Genomic DNA, 14,640 nt, shown 5'->3' with positions numbered 1-14,640 from the left:
TGCAAACTGGTGCAGCCTCTATGGAAAACAGTATGGAGATTCCTCAAAAAATTAAAAATGGAAATACCCGAGGATCCAGCTATCCCACTCCTGGGAATCTATCCAATGAACCTGAAATCAACAATCCAAAGAGGCTTATGCACCCCTATGTTCACTGCAGCATTATTCACTATAGCCAAGAAGTGGAATCAACCCAAGTGTCCCTCCACTGATGATTGGATAAAGAAGACGTGGTATATATACACAATGGAATACTACTCAGCCATAAAAAAAAGACAAAACTGTCCCATTTGCAACAACATGGATGGACCTGGAGGGTATTACGTTAAGTGAAATAAGCCAGAGAGAGAAAGACAAACACCACATGATTTCACTCATATGTGGAATATAAACCAACACACGGACAGAGAGAACTGTATGGTGGTTACCAGGGGGAAGGGGGTTGGGGGGTGGGCACAAGGGGTGAAGGGGGTATATGGTGACTGACAAACAACAATGTGCAACCGGAATCTCACAATGTTATAAACTATTAAGACATCAGTAAAAAAAAAAATTATCACACTAAAAAAAATTGTTTTCAAGCAAGGTCCAGTTTGATGTGAAATTACTATGATATTAATAGCTTTCAGTGTATATGGTATTTTTATATATGAAATACCGAAAAGAAAAAAGAAAAAGTGAACATTTAGAAAAGAAGGGAAAAGAACAAGAAAATAAAAATTACAACTGATGGAGTTGGAATTGGAGAGGAAATTGATCGGTATAAACTTAGAGCCTTAGAAAACTTCCTTTTTTACATTCTTTTGATCAAAACTACTTGTTAAAGGAAAAAAGTCATCTAATATAGTCTCATCTGTTTAAAATCTATGAAATACAGGAGTACTTTATAATGAAATTTTTTTTTTTTTTTTTGCGGGGGAAGATTCGCCCTGAGCTAACATCTATTGCCAATCTTCCTTTTTTTTTTTTTTTAATGTGAGCTGCTGCCACAACATGTCCACTGACAGACAGGTGGTGTGGTTCCATGCCCAGGAACTGGACGTGGGCCGCCAAAGTGAAGCGCACTGAACTTTAAGCACTAGGCCATCCGGGCTGGCCCTATAATGAACTTTTATAGAGAGGTTCTTGGTTTTTTGAGTTTGAAGTGTGAGAATGGAAAGAGAATGGATTTGTGATAGTCTGTCAAATGAAGGCAGTAGGGACCACCAATGGGGTACCGTAGGGATGGATGGCAAGGTATCATTCTGAGGTGAGAGCCATGCAGGTGAAGGTAGCTGGCTAATGTAGAAAAAATATAAGATGAAAAGCAACGATGAGACTCAACAAATTTAAGTCTACAATGAGTCCAGAGTTTATCAAACTGGGGACAGGAAAATACATTCAACTGAAAAGTTATGGTGAAGTAAGTTCGTTGTGCAGTTCAACAAGATCTATTGCAAGATAAATGTGTTACTCTTGTAATACAACTAAAATTTCCAATTCTGGTTATTAACGTTTTCTTGATGAAGCTGGTCAATTACTGGTTACCACTCTACTAGTCGGACTCAGGAGTCAGTCCCAGTCCTTTTGTGTATACTGGCCCACTACGGTTATGACACCGGGAAAATGTTTTTAAAGGCTTTCAGAGACGTTACACAGAATCAAAAGATACATTAATTAGGACTCTAAACCCTAGCCATTGCAACAAGCCTTAATTATTGCGAAGCAGCAGAAAATAATGAAAACATATGCCACGCTCTGGCAGAATATGGTTAAATATAAGTAGGGGTGAGCCTATTGGTGTAAGATAATTAGAAGGGGTGTTTTACCATATATATGTATGTAGCCATGAAGAGCAGTATAAATATCCTGTTGCTGCTACTACAAAAAGGCTCTCTGATGCCCAATGTAAACATTTAACAGGCAGAAAAAGGGCTCTGGACTATAGGAGACCAATGAAATGAATTCTTTCATCTGACCCAGACTGTAGATTCTGTAGATTCTGCTGTATCTGCCTTGTGGGTTACAATTTTCTTCTTTATTTCTACTACTCTAGCTCACAAGGCCCCCTTCATAAATTCTACTGGCCTAGGATACAGTTCTTTCTGGACGAGATTTCACTCTTGGAAATGGGGTACACACACCGTGTAAGAACTGTGAACACGAAGATTCCGTAGTACGCAGCCTATCAGAGGCTACCTTGAGGGTTCTGCTTTATGACGCCTCAAGGAGAGGAGTGATCATTTGTCTCCCAAGTGGCCTCTGATTAGCTGCCTTTGAGCCATCAAGATGCCTGTGTCTTCTCTTCCATCAGCCGTTTTGTCTCATATGATAGCTATAAACAACGTGCCTCCTCCTCCACTTCGCAATATACCAAGTGAGTGGGGAGTACGTTGAGGGCCTGTCACTGTTTTCCGTGGCACTTACCCCAGATACAAGAAACGGGGCACCCAAGGGTTGGTGGGGACATTGGGAGTCCTGTCGACAGCACAGTGGAACAGAAAGAAGGTAGATGTGGTGATCCTGCTTCGTCCACCTGGAGCCTTTTCAATTCTCCAGGTCTCGAGTGTTTTACTTTGTAAAATGAGGATCTTTATGAACTGTCAGATCTTCAAATAACAAATATTTTTAAAGAGGAGAGAAAACAAAGATTTAGAGAGTTCCCATGGTTAACTGGTGGTCAGGCCCCTGGTTTCTGGCAGGTCTTCTAGTGCCTACTCAGAGTCAGTCTTAACTGCCCTTCGAGAGCTAATTAATACCTAACTTTCACTAGGAGAATTCTCATTGAAAATTTTCAAGGAAAAAAGAGAGATAATTCTCATTACTCTTGCTCTGAAATTTATTCCCATGTCATTTTATTTTTATTTTGTAGTCGTTGATTTACAATATCTTAGGAATTATAGAGTTAAATATTTTGAAGTTTATATAATAAATAGTATTTTCTCATTTTATATATTTTATTATTTTATATAAAAACTCAGAACATTTTTCTCAAGACTTCTTGTCATAGCCATCAAATTCATAGATCTATTATTTGATTACCAATATACTGAATAATAATATGTAATAGTTCTAGTGATAGTTGAGATTTAAAAAATCTTTTATATAACAAAGGCAATAATTGTGACCCTTTCAACTACAATAAAGCACTTACTCTATTATTTTAATATTCATTGGGTAAATTTATAGTATTGATTTGAAGAAGCTAACCCATTTATTCTTTTATCTTCCTGTGAGAGTTAACTCTTCTAAATATATATATATATATATATTTAATTAATGATCATAGTCTCCAGGGAAAAGGGTGCTGCAGACATCAGTTGATACACTTTGAAGGGGTATATTTATGTCTTGAATAGTGTTGGACAAAGTCCTTGTGTTAAACCAAATTAATCCCTACATATGTTACTTTTATATATTTTTATTATTATTGTGAAAAAATTCTTGTAGTCAAAGTTTTATATTTCAGTGAGAATTGAAAAAGGAATTAAATGTAATTTTTCCAAAAACTACAGCTTCTACTGTACAGGTTTTATTTGTGCAAAAGGAAAAAAAGTCATCCTAAGATGATTTTTTTTTAGCAGCCAAGGAGGCACAGTAGGCGGGAGTTAGAAGATCAAATTAATTTAGAATCGAGGGGACAAGATACGTGCTACCCTCTGCAGCGTCTCCCAAGGACACTTAACTCATATAAAGTGATTAAACGATGAAAAATCAGCAGCAATTTAGATCTCAGAGCTGAAGAGAGCCTGATGGAAAGCAGTGGAGCTCCGGATCTTCCCTTTAGAGGTTGCCACTTGATGTTCCGTCTGTGACTTCTCTCTGGAGACGTGTCCTGCTTGCTTAGCGACTGCGTGGTTGTGCTAACTCTACCAAGTCGGCGGTTTCCCTTAGCAAACTCTGTCACTGTGGAAACAATGACCTCATGACAGTGTATGTGAGGATGCTTTCAATCAATAATACGACTGAACCGGGAGTATAGAGGAGATGTAAATGGGGATGATTCAAACCGCAATGCGCATACATAGGAAGGGTCAGCTAAGGACCTTAAAGAAATCCAGCCGTACATACATCCTTGTTTGCCTTGGATGTGGTTAGTTGGGTTATGTTTAGTGAGTCATGTCTACCTTCTCTATAAATTTTATATGTGAATAATGTTAACTGAGGACTTTCTATAGGCATTGTGTAAGCATTTTGCTTATGTTGTTATTTCATTTATTTCTCACAAGAACCTGCCGAGGTCTGTAGTAGGCAGAATAATGGCCCCTGTGTCCTAATCCCCTGACCCTGTGAATGTGCGGTGCTGCAAGGAGGGGAATTAAGGCTGCAGATGGAATTACGGCTGCTAATCAGCTGACCTTGAGATGGCAGAGTATTCTGGAATACCCGGTGGGCCCACTGCAGTCACAAGGGTCCTCATAAGTGGAAGAGGGAGGCGTGTGAGTCCGAGTTAGAATGACACAGTGTGGGAAAGGTTCCACTGGCCATTGCTAGCTTTGAAGACAGAAGGGGGACATGAGCCAAGGAAGCTGGGCAGCCTCTAGAAGCTGGAAAAGGCAAGGAAATGGATTCTCCCCCAGAGCTTCCAGAAGGAATGCAGTCCTGCTGACAACTTGATTTTAGCCCAGTGAGACCTGTTTCAGCTTTCTGACTTCCAGAACTGTAAGATAATAAATTTGTGTCGTTTTAAGCCAGTCAAGTTGTGGTAATTTACATCAGCAGTAGAAAACTAATACGTGGTCCATTTTACAGTGAAGGATACTGAGGCTTAGATTGCATACTAAGGTTCACACAGCTGTCAAGTGTTAGAGACCCTTCGTAGTATCATCCATGTCATGAATTTTCTCTGCTCATGAAAACAACAACAAAGTCTGCAGCCCTCTAGTTTCCCCTTTACACACCACCCTGAAATGCCGGTACATTTTACTAGTTAGATGACGTATATACATTTGTTGCACTTTGCCATTTTAGCTACTTAGACGCTCTTGATTTGAGATATCACACATCTTCAAACACCCCCAGGACTGTTTCGTTAACTCTGAAATTCAGACTCACAGACACTCCAAGTAGTTAAGCTTCTTGAGTCACTTATGTATTTTTTCTTTGAAAATTTCACAGCTTCTTCTTCTATAGTCTCTTTGACTTGGGTCTCAGGATTCTTCACAGCTTGCTAACCCTAGGAGAGAGACGATTGTTCTCAAGAGCAAAAAATCATACCACTTTTTATTCCGGATGAGAATTGTTTTAAAAACCTTACAGTTAGCAAAGCCTTCAGTAGTTTTACCACCTGGGGGAAATAGCATCTCTTCTAGGTACACACATGACCTATTATTAGAAGTTATTATTAGAAGTTGATTTCCTGAAGAGACAAAAGGAAGAAAAAATGTCTTAAAAATTTTTTTTTTCATAGAAAGCAGGAAGCTATCCTTTAGCGTTTGGCTGGAGGAAACCCTTTTAACACTTATGATTAGGAGCACGGTCTAGTTAGCTACTTTGTTTGGGTTAATGTGCTGCACCTCTATTTTCTTCATGCTTATTGGGCTCATCCTTCTGAGAAAGGACAAGTTTGAAAATGCGCTCTGCATTTTGACTACTGGTTTATCTGGGAGAAAGAATTTCTGTGCTTTAGCAGAAGAGATTTTGTTGTTGTTGTTCCAGTAACCAAAAGGGTTTCAGGTCCACAAGATACTTGTAGGTACATTTTGCTTATCCCAACATATGAGGATGTAGAAGGAAAAAACATTCGAGACAAGACCAGAGACACTTCAAGGAATTTAGAAGCAAGATAATACTACTAAGTGAATGTTTTCTTTCGTTCTCTTTTCATTTTATGGCATATATTTACAGAAAACCTGGAAAAACTGTGCCATCATTCCTAACACTTCAAGGGCATTTCCTATAATTTGAGTCTTTCAGTTCTAAAGATTAAAGATGTCTCTCTCTATATATATTTATCTGGAGAGGTGAATATTGCTCCATTTTAGAAAATCATTCAAATCCTGGGAGTGCAAGTAAGAAAAAGGGGAGCTTGTCAGTGGAGAAGAAAGATAGAGAAGCAGACTATGTAACATATAAAGAAAACAAAGTGGAAAAAACAGAGCTAAAAGAGATGAAAAGGGATGTTCCAAGAAGGAATAAAAGATGGAAAAGACAGTTCAGTGTTTGTGTATGTCTCTGTGTGTGTATAATCAATAATAGTCCTTGTGGAAAATGCTGTCAGATAATTTAGGAAAAGAAATATTGGAAAATTATTTTCTCAACTTTACTTTTTAGTGTAAAAGTCAGTTTTTTTTCTTTTTTTAAATCCCGAGGGAGAAAAGATGGATGTTTTATTGAAAAAACAAGCACTTCTTCTTTTTTCTTATCACTGTTATAACTGTCTCAATGTACTTGTACTTTTTCTTAGAGAATCTCTAGTGGCCTTTAGAAATTAAGTTATGGCAACTTAAACTTGAGCTCCATCATGACTGGGGGGGTCAGGCAGGAAACCTTGAAGTAAATCTCAATGCATTACAAATCAGATCTCTGCACTAGAGGTCACACAAGGGCACACAGCCACCCTGGAGTTCAGGCTCCTGCTCTGCTCTTGGCAGGCTGTCTCAGAAACACCTTCCTCATTAGTCCTCTGTTATCAGTCCTTCAGCCTTCTAGATCCGTCCTCCATCGCCTTTGACTGAGCTGATCTCTGGCCTTCCTTCCGACATGTGTTGTGGACTAGATTACTCTTCTGATATGATGAGTAAAAAAGGAATTTAAGGGTCAGCCTGGTGGTGTAGAGGTTAAGTTCAGACACTCTGCTTTGGTGGTCCAGGGTTCACGGGTTTGGATCCCAGGCACGGACCTACACCACTTGTTAACCATGCTGTGACAGTGACCCACATGCAAAATAGAGGAAGATTGGCACAGATGTTAGCTCAGGGACAGTCTTCCTCACCAACAAACAAACAAACAAACAAAACAAAAAGGAATTTGATCATGTTAACTCTCCCCTCAAAATTTGTCAGGGTTCTATTCTCCTCCAAAACTTAGATTACAATCTATTTTCCTCAATCTGACATTTAAATTTTTTATGATTTGGCTAAAATCTGTCTCTCACATCCTAGATTTGCCACTTCCATTGATGTACCTCTCCACTACAGTAAAAATACTTTGATGTTCTTTAAACCATCCACAGCCTTGCTCAGGGGACAGGACTTCCTAGGTTCAATTAAACATTCAGATGGCCATATTTGACACATGTGCTCAGAAGGATATAGGATAGAATCACAACCTTCCAGAAGGGCAGTGTCAGGTGTTCTATTTTTGTGGGAGCAGTTCTCACAGCTGCCTAGGCAGCAGCTCACACATCCCTCTTTGGCCCCAAGTGGTAGTTCAGGTTCAAGGTAATGACAGTCACATAGGGCAGGTGGTGAATCAACCTGGATTACAAGCCTCATACTCCACAGGAGCCGACATCTCTTATGAAAATTCCATAGGCGCTGTTTCCAACTTTCCTGCAAGGAACCTCTCAGTTACAAGAGTTACGCCCATTTCAATGACTCTTCATCAGATATTTGTAGATCATCTGTAGTTTCTCCTAGTCCAGATGCAACTCCCTAATCAGGGATCATTGTTATCATAAGCAATGTTACCTAACAATCTATTGACAATCTACCTGTATCTGGTCTCTTGGAAACAGAGCTGAAGTGTTGTCATGTTTCGGGGAAAGGTACTCCTTGAGTTACACCATCATACTCCTCACCATACTCTCGTGCCTTAGCTCATGCTCCCTCTTGGGGTTCCCTTCTACCTTGCTCTATTTATTCCTATCATTCTAGTTCTTCACAGCTCTGCTCAATGACTTTAATTTCCACAAAGACTCTCCTGACCTCTCCAGTATGAAGTAATCTCTTCCATATCTCTGAACTCCCCTAGCACTTATTCTACACCCCTCTTATTATTGTTATCACCTTTAACCTCACATTAGAGACCTTATGTACATGTGCCTTAGGGTTATGGTTCTGCTTTGAAGAATATCTGGAGATAACTGGTTATCATCCATGTCTCTGTATCTCCAATGCGTAGCATGCAGGTGATTAGTAAATGTAAAGAAGAATAAATAAATCTCATGTAATTTATGGAAATTTTGGTGAATAGATCTCTTTTAAAAATTATTATGTAAATAACATATGCATCAGGCACAAGAGAATATTGAAAAGTTGAGTGTCTTCCTCCCAACCAATATTCCTAATCTTATCTTCAGAAGTAACTTTCATGAAAAAATACTTTTTCTTACAGTTTTCCATGCGTTTGTATGTATGTATACACACACACAGTGTGGGTGTGTGTACGAAAAAGTGTGTGTGTATAATCTTATTTTTTTATACATATAGTAGGGCATTTATTTTTGGTGAGGAAAATTAGCCCTGAGCTAACATCTGTTGCCAATCCTCCTCTTTTTGCTGAAGAAGACTGGCCCTGGGCTAACATCTGTGCCCATCTTCCTCTACTTCATAGGGGATGCGGCCACAGCATGGCTTGATAAGCAGTGTGTAGGTCTGCACCCGAGATCCAGATCTTCTAACCCCAGGCCCCCGAAGTGGAGCTCGTGAACTTAACTGCTACGGCACTGGGCTGGCCCCGGTAGGGCATTTGTATTACCCTATTTCATACCTTTATTTTTCACTTAAAAATATTGTGTATTATGAAGGCCTTTTCATGTCAACAAATATGTATATACCTTATTCATTGTAGTAACTCTATTATATTTCATTTTGTTTGAATACACCAAAATCCTACTAATGGATCTGTCAGTCATTAAGCTATTGTGTCTCATCTTCAAACCCACCCTTCTGCTTTACGATACTGGGGCTGAGACTCTGAAAACCACAGTTTTTCCCAGGAAGCCATCTGGCTTCCTATTAGGATCATTCAATATCGAGTGTTAGAGGGCGATTGGAAGGCAGGAGGTAAGTTAAGGAGAGTGTTTATTCTTTTGTTTTCTGTGTCTGGTTTGCTTCTCCTTCTTTTGAGTGTCTCTCCCACAATAAGTCTTTTTCACCCAAGCAGTGGCTGTTCCTTCCAGCAGCAAAAGTGAATTCCATTTGCAGTTTTCTCAACATTCCCAGAAATAGCCTCATTGCACCCCCTGAAATCCCAGAGCCAGCTGCTCATGCCTTGTCCGCAGATCACAGCGTCAGCTTCATAGGGCCATTGCTCCAAACTTCTAAGTTGTAGCAATTCAACCTCTTCCCTTTGTTTTATCAGCAAAAATAGTGGTGGTAGCTGCTTTCTGCATGATATTTGCTGTTGCCTTTTTGTCTCTTCAGTTCTCTAATACCTGACTAACAGTTATTTGTATCAGTTTTTTTCCATTAAAAATACTGGTGTGGTTTCTGTCTCCTGACTACTGGATCTTGACTAATACAGCGGGAATTTGTTTCTAGTTAGTTTTGCTGTTAAAATCAAATAAGCATCCTGTACATACCTTTTTGAGTTGGTTTTCAAGTGTATTACTAGAACTGCAAGGCCAAAGGATGTGTGCATTTTAAATCTTGATAAGTATTGACAAATTGTCATCCAAAGAGATTGTACTAAGTTCTAGTCCCATCATCAGTATGCGCAAGTCTCTATTTCACAAAATCAATACTAATATTATGTATTATAAAACAAAAATTTAGCCAATAAATTAGTTGAAGGTAGTTTTTTCTACTATATTGATAATCTTTAATTCTGTATAAATTTTGAAGAATCTATGAAAAAATATTGACATTAGAGATAGATGTGTTATACATATACAATGGAATTCTATTCAGTCATAAAAAAGAATGAAATCTTGCCATTTGCAACAACTTGGATGGGCCTTGAGACCATTATGCTAAGTGAAATAAGTCAGACAGAGAAAGACCAATACTGTATGATTTCACTCGTATGTGGAACCTAAAAAACAAAACAAATAAAACTAATAGATGCAGAGAACAGATTGGTGGTTGCCAGAGGAGAGGGGGTTGGTGGTGGGCAAAGTGAATGAAAGGGGTCAAGGGTACAAACTTGCAGTTATAAAATAAATAAGTCGTGAGGATGTAAGGTGCAGCATGGTGACTATAGTCAATAACATTGTACTGCATATTTGAAAGGTGCTAAGAAAGTAAATCTTAAAATTTCTCATCACAAGAAAAAATGTTTTTGTAACTTTGTATGGTGACAGATGGCAGCTAGACTTATTGTGGTGATCATTTTGCAGTGTATACAAATATCAAATCATTACGTTGTACACCTGAAATTAATATAATGTTGTAGTCAATTATATCTCAATTAAAAAAATAAAAGTAGTTTTAATTTCTCTTTAAGTTTGCCTTTCTTTAAGAGGTTTAGAAGCTCTTCATATATTTGTGGCCATTTGTATTTATGTGGACAGCCCGTTTATGTCCCTTGCCCATTCACTGAGGTTTATTTTCCCTTTTATTTGAAAGAACTCTTTGCGTGTAAAAGAAATTAGCCCTTTGGCATGTACTTTACAAATATTTTTCTCAGTTTGTATTTTTCTTTTAACTTTATGATTTTTGCATCTTACAAAAGTTTTAGAATGTTTGTGTAGTTTTTGTCCTCTGTTATTCTTTCTTGCTTAGAATGTCTTTTTCCATGCCAAGATTTAAAAATAATTCCCCCGTGCGTTTTTTTAGTACTTACATATTTTTATTTTTTAATATTAATCTTGTTAAATATTTGGTGCATTTGGAATTTATTTTGGTTTAGAATAGTGAGGTAAGGCTACAACTTAATATTTTTCCAAATGGTCAACCAACTATAACATCATTTGTTGAGTAATCTATCTTTTTCGTACTAACTTGAAATGCCAGTTTTTATTATATGCTAAATTTTTGTATGTATTCTGGATCTATTCCTGGAATCTATTATTTACTTTTTCCACTTATCTATTGTCTATTTATGCATTTGTGTTGAACTGTTATAATTTTTGAAGCATTATAATATATTTCAATATCTGGTAAGATTAATCTTTAGTGATTACGTGTTTTTGAAAGAATTTGCTGGCTGTTCTCCCATGTTTATTTTCATATGTGAACTTTAGAAATATTTGGGCTTTTTCAACAAATAACATTTTTGTATTTTAATTGGAAATATATTAAATTTAAAGATTAATTTACAGAGAATTGACATCTTTGTGATATTGAATCTTCCTACTCAAGAACTGGTACCTTTACAATATTCCTACTTCCAATTTAATTGTGTCCTTTTATGCTACTCAATAAAGTTTATTCCTAGACATTTTATCTTTTTTCCTTGCTATTATGAAGGATATTTTTTTTCTCATTTTGTTCTTTAATTGTAAAAGTCATCATATGAGAAAGCTATTAAATTTTTTTAAATAAAATTTTTAAAAATTTCAAAACAACCACAATCTTATAGAAACATTGAAAGTTCAGTATAAACAAACTTAATTTTCCAGAGCCATTTGACACTCCATCATCTTTAAATAGTTTTGTGTGTATTTCTTAAAAATGACATTCTCTTACATAATCACAATACATCCATCAAAATCAGGAAATTAACACAGAGAAATTACTGTAATCTAATACTTAGACCACATTTGAATTTAGTCAGTTGTTCTGAGAATGTTCTTTATAGTAAAAGGATCCAATTCAAAATCTCATGTTGCATTTCATTGTCTTGTTTCTTCAGTCTCCTTCAATCCGGAGCAGTTTCTCAGTTTTCCTTGTCTTGCATGACCTTGATGCTGGGAGATGACAAGCCAGTTATTTAGTAGAATGTCCTTCAATATTATTTGTCTGAAGTTTCCTCATGATTAGAGGAAGATGTCAAGTTAGACATCTTTGGCAGAAACGTCATACAAGTGATTCTCTGTTCTCCGTCCATCTTACCAGGTGGCACATGATTTCAGTTTGGCCCACTTATTGATGACATTCACTTTAATCAGTTGATTAAGGTGGTATTTGGAGAGCTTCTCTGCTGTAAATTGATTCTTTTCCCTTTTGCAATTATTAAGTATTTTGTGAAGAAATATTCTGAAAGTATATAAATATCCCATTTATCATAAAATATTTAATCAGTCAATCAATAATAAATAAATGTAAACTTATGGTTTCCTAGTTTATTCAAAGGTTTTTAATGAGTTACTATCGTTATATATTTTGATGCCCAAATGGTTCGTAGTTTAGCCACTGGGAGCACCTTTGAGTTGGTTTAAGCATTTTCTTGCTTTCTGGCATAATAATATTTTTCAGGCTCATCTTGTACTTTCCTTGTCTGAGCCCTGGAATCAGCCATTTTCCTGAGGAACCCTGGTTCATCTTAAAGCAGAATTGTATTTAGAAGTCAAGATGTAGTTGCTATATGTGTTCAGTGATATTAGGGTGTTGTTGCTCCCAGGCCCTCTCAGTGGGCAGATCTAAGCAATACAAATTTACATTTATCTTTGTTTGCATATCAATTTATACATATTGAAAACCATGAGTTTAGACCAAATCTTCCAATTCCAATGCAACACTACAGGGTTCATTCTGGTCTTCTCTCTTTCTGTATTCGTAATTCCCTTCTCTGAAGGGAGAAACCTTAACTTTTCTATAATACTTTTGATCAGTTCCCCTCTCTGTAGTCCATCTTCCATATTTGCTGCCACCCCATCCTCACTAAGGGTCCAACACTCACACGGGGACATCCCCTCCCCCTCCCACCTCACATCATTGCTGTCCTCACCGGCCTTGACCTCGGATATTCTGCACTGGCCCAGCCCCGCGTGTGGATGCCCTCCACGCCCTCGTCTTGGCTGCTGTGACATCCTCCCTTTCACCCCCTACCTATAGCTGGCGTTGCTGCCTACCTTCCTCTACCATCCCAACCGCTTTAGGACTCAAGTATTCAGAGAAAGGGGCAAGCTACTGAATATTTAATTATTTTTGTAATCAACCACTTCAGTGAATACGCTTAATGGGTTTCCAGTCTATGCAGTTCTGTTTTCTACCCATATAATTATAATATTAGCAAACAATGATTTTTGTCTCTTTTTTCAAATTTTTATAACTTGTGTATTTCTTTTATCAAATTGTGTTGCTCAGTACTTCCAGAAATTTGTAGCACTAGCGGATATTTTTATCTTGTATCTGAATTTATGCTACTGCTTCTAGTGCTTCAACATTAAACATGATGCTGATGCTGTCTTTTGGTTTGATATATTCATGAGGTTAAGAAAAGAAACTTTTTTCTACTTAAATTGTTTAAAAACAATATTGAATTTTATTGAATACTTTTTCTGTGTCTATGAAGATTATGATTTAAAAAATTTTGACTCGTGGTAAATTATATGTTGTATTTTGTAATTGAGATTTCTTTGAACTATTTGGATAAATCCTACTTTGTTGTGTGATATTACTCTGTTAATGTGTTTCTGGACACCATATGCTTATAATGTTCATTTTTATTTATGAATGAGATCAGTCTCTGGTTTTCTTTTCCATGCTATCATTGTCACATTTGGATATCATTGTTTCGCTTGCTTCACCAAAGAAATATGGAAGCTTTTCTTCTGTGTTCTGAAACATTTAACTGGCATTAGGATTATTTATTCCACAAAGATTTGATAGAATTCATCTGTGATAATACCTTGTTTGGTGCATTTGAGTGTGTGGCAGAGAGAAATTGCTGTGAGATTATTCTCCATTTCCCTCAAGCAGTTGCCTTATATTTAGGTTTTTCTCTCCTCTCTAGGGTCAATTTAGGTAATACGCATTTTCCAGAAAAATCTTTCATTTTTATTCAGAGTTTTAATTATTTTGGTGTATAGTTGTGTAAAATACTCTTTTGATTTTCTTAATAATGATGTTTATAGTTAGTTATTTACCAATTTTATTTATGACATTGAGTGCTTATGACATTTTTTCCTTGTTTAGATAAGCCAGTAGTTTATTTTTTCCTTCAAAGACCTGGCTTTTGAATTTGCTTACTTTTCTACAGTATTTCTTGTTTCGTAAATTCATTAATTTCTGCTGTTCTATTTTCTCCTTTCATTTCCTTTATTTATTTTAATTTTCTTTTCCTAACTTCTTGAGTCAAATTCTTAATTTTTAAAAATTTTATTCTTTCTCTTTTCTTGTAATATAAATATTTTGGGAAATGTATTTTCTCCAGAGAAGGGCTTTAATTACATTTCATAGGTTCATGAAAACGTTCACTATTTTTACTTCCTTGATATTTTATAGTTTCAGTTTTGATACTCTTTGGTTTAAGAATAAGTTTGATATATGATTAACATATTTCATTAATTATGGAAAGTCTTTATATCCCCCGTGAATCATTTTCTACTTGATTTTTGGACAATAAGGAAGGGAAGTTATTGTGGAGGTTATTTTGTCTCCATTTCCTCCTGCAATTTTTGCTTTATGAATTTTAATGACATATGATTTAGAACACAAACATATTTAATAGCCAGACTCCATGCTTACACCTCTGATTTATCAACTTTACACAATAAATATTCACAGCCTAGTATGAAACGAAAAAAGTTTTCCTCTTGACATCCTGATTTAATTACTTAGAAGCTTACTGTCTAAGTCTTTGGCTAGTTACATTCAGATCCCCAAATGTTATTATTAAGGCTTCATTATTTTAAAATATTCTTTAAACTGTAACTATTAGTTATATGCTATG

At 36.6% G+C, this 14,640-nt stretch overlaps 1 long non-coding RNA gene across 2 annotated transcripts in view; it reads right to left on the bottom strand.

Moving 5' to 3' along the window:
• LOC147913003 (uncharacterized) overlaps positions 1-14,640 on the bottom strand; it is a 70,713-nt gene that overhangs the window by 27,388 nt on the left and 28,685 nt on the right. Inside the window, exon 3 of one of the 2 annotated variants that reach the window (XR_015549206.1) lies at positions 5,035-5,155. The exons of the other annotated variant lie outside the window; for it this stretch is intronic. This is a non-coding gene — a long non-coding RNA (uncharacterized LOC147913003). The remainder of the gene's footprint in view (positions 1-5,034; positions 5,156-14,640) is intronic. 2 annotated transcript variants of the gene reach the window in all.

This window comes from Ceratotherium simum, chromosome 31 (assembly GCF_057802395.1).
Source record: "Ceratotherium simum simum isolate JZ-2026a chromosome 31, ASM5780239v1, whole genome shotgun sequence".
Taxonomy (NCBI): domain Eukaryota; kingdom Metazoa; phylum Chordata; class Mammalia; order Perissodactyla; family Rhinocerotidae; genus Ceratotherium; species Ceratotherium simum.
This window is presented reverse-complemented; position numbering and strand designations above follow the sequence as displayed.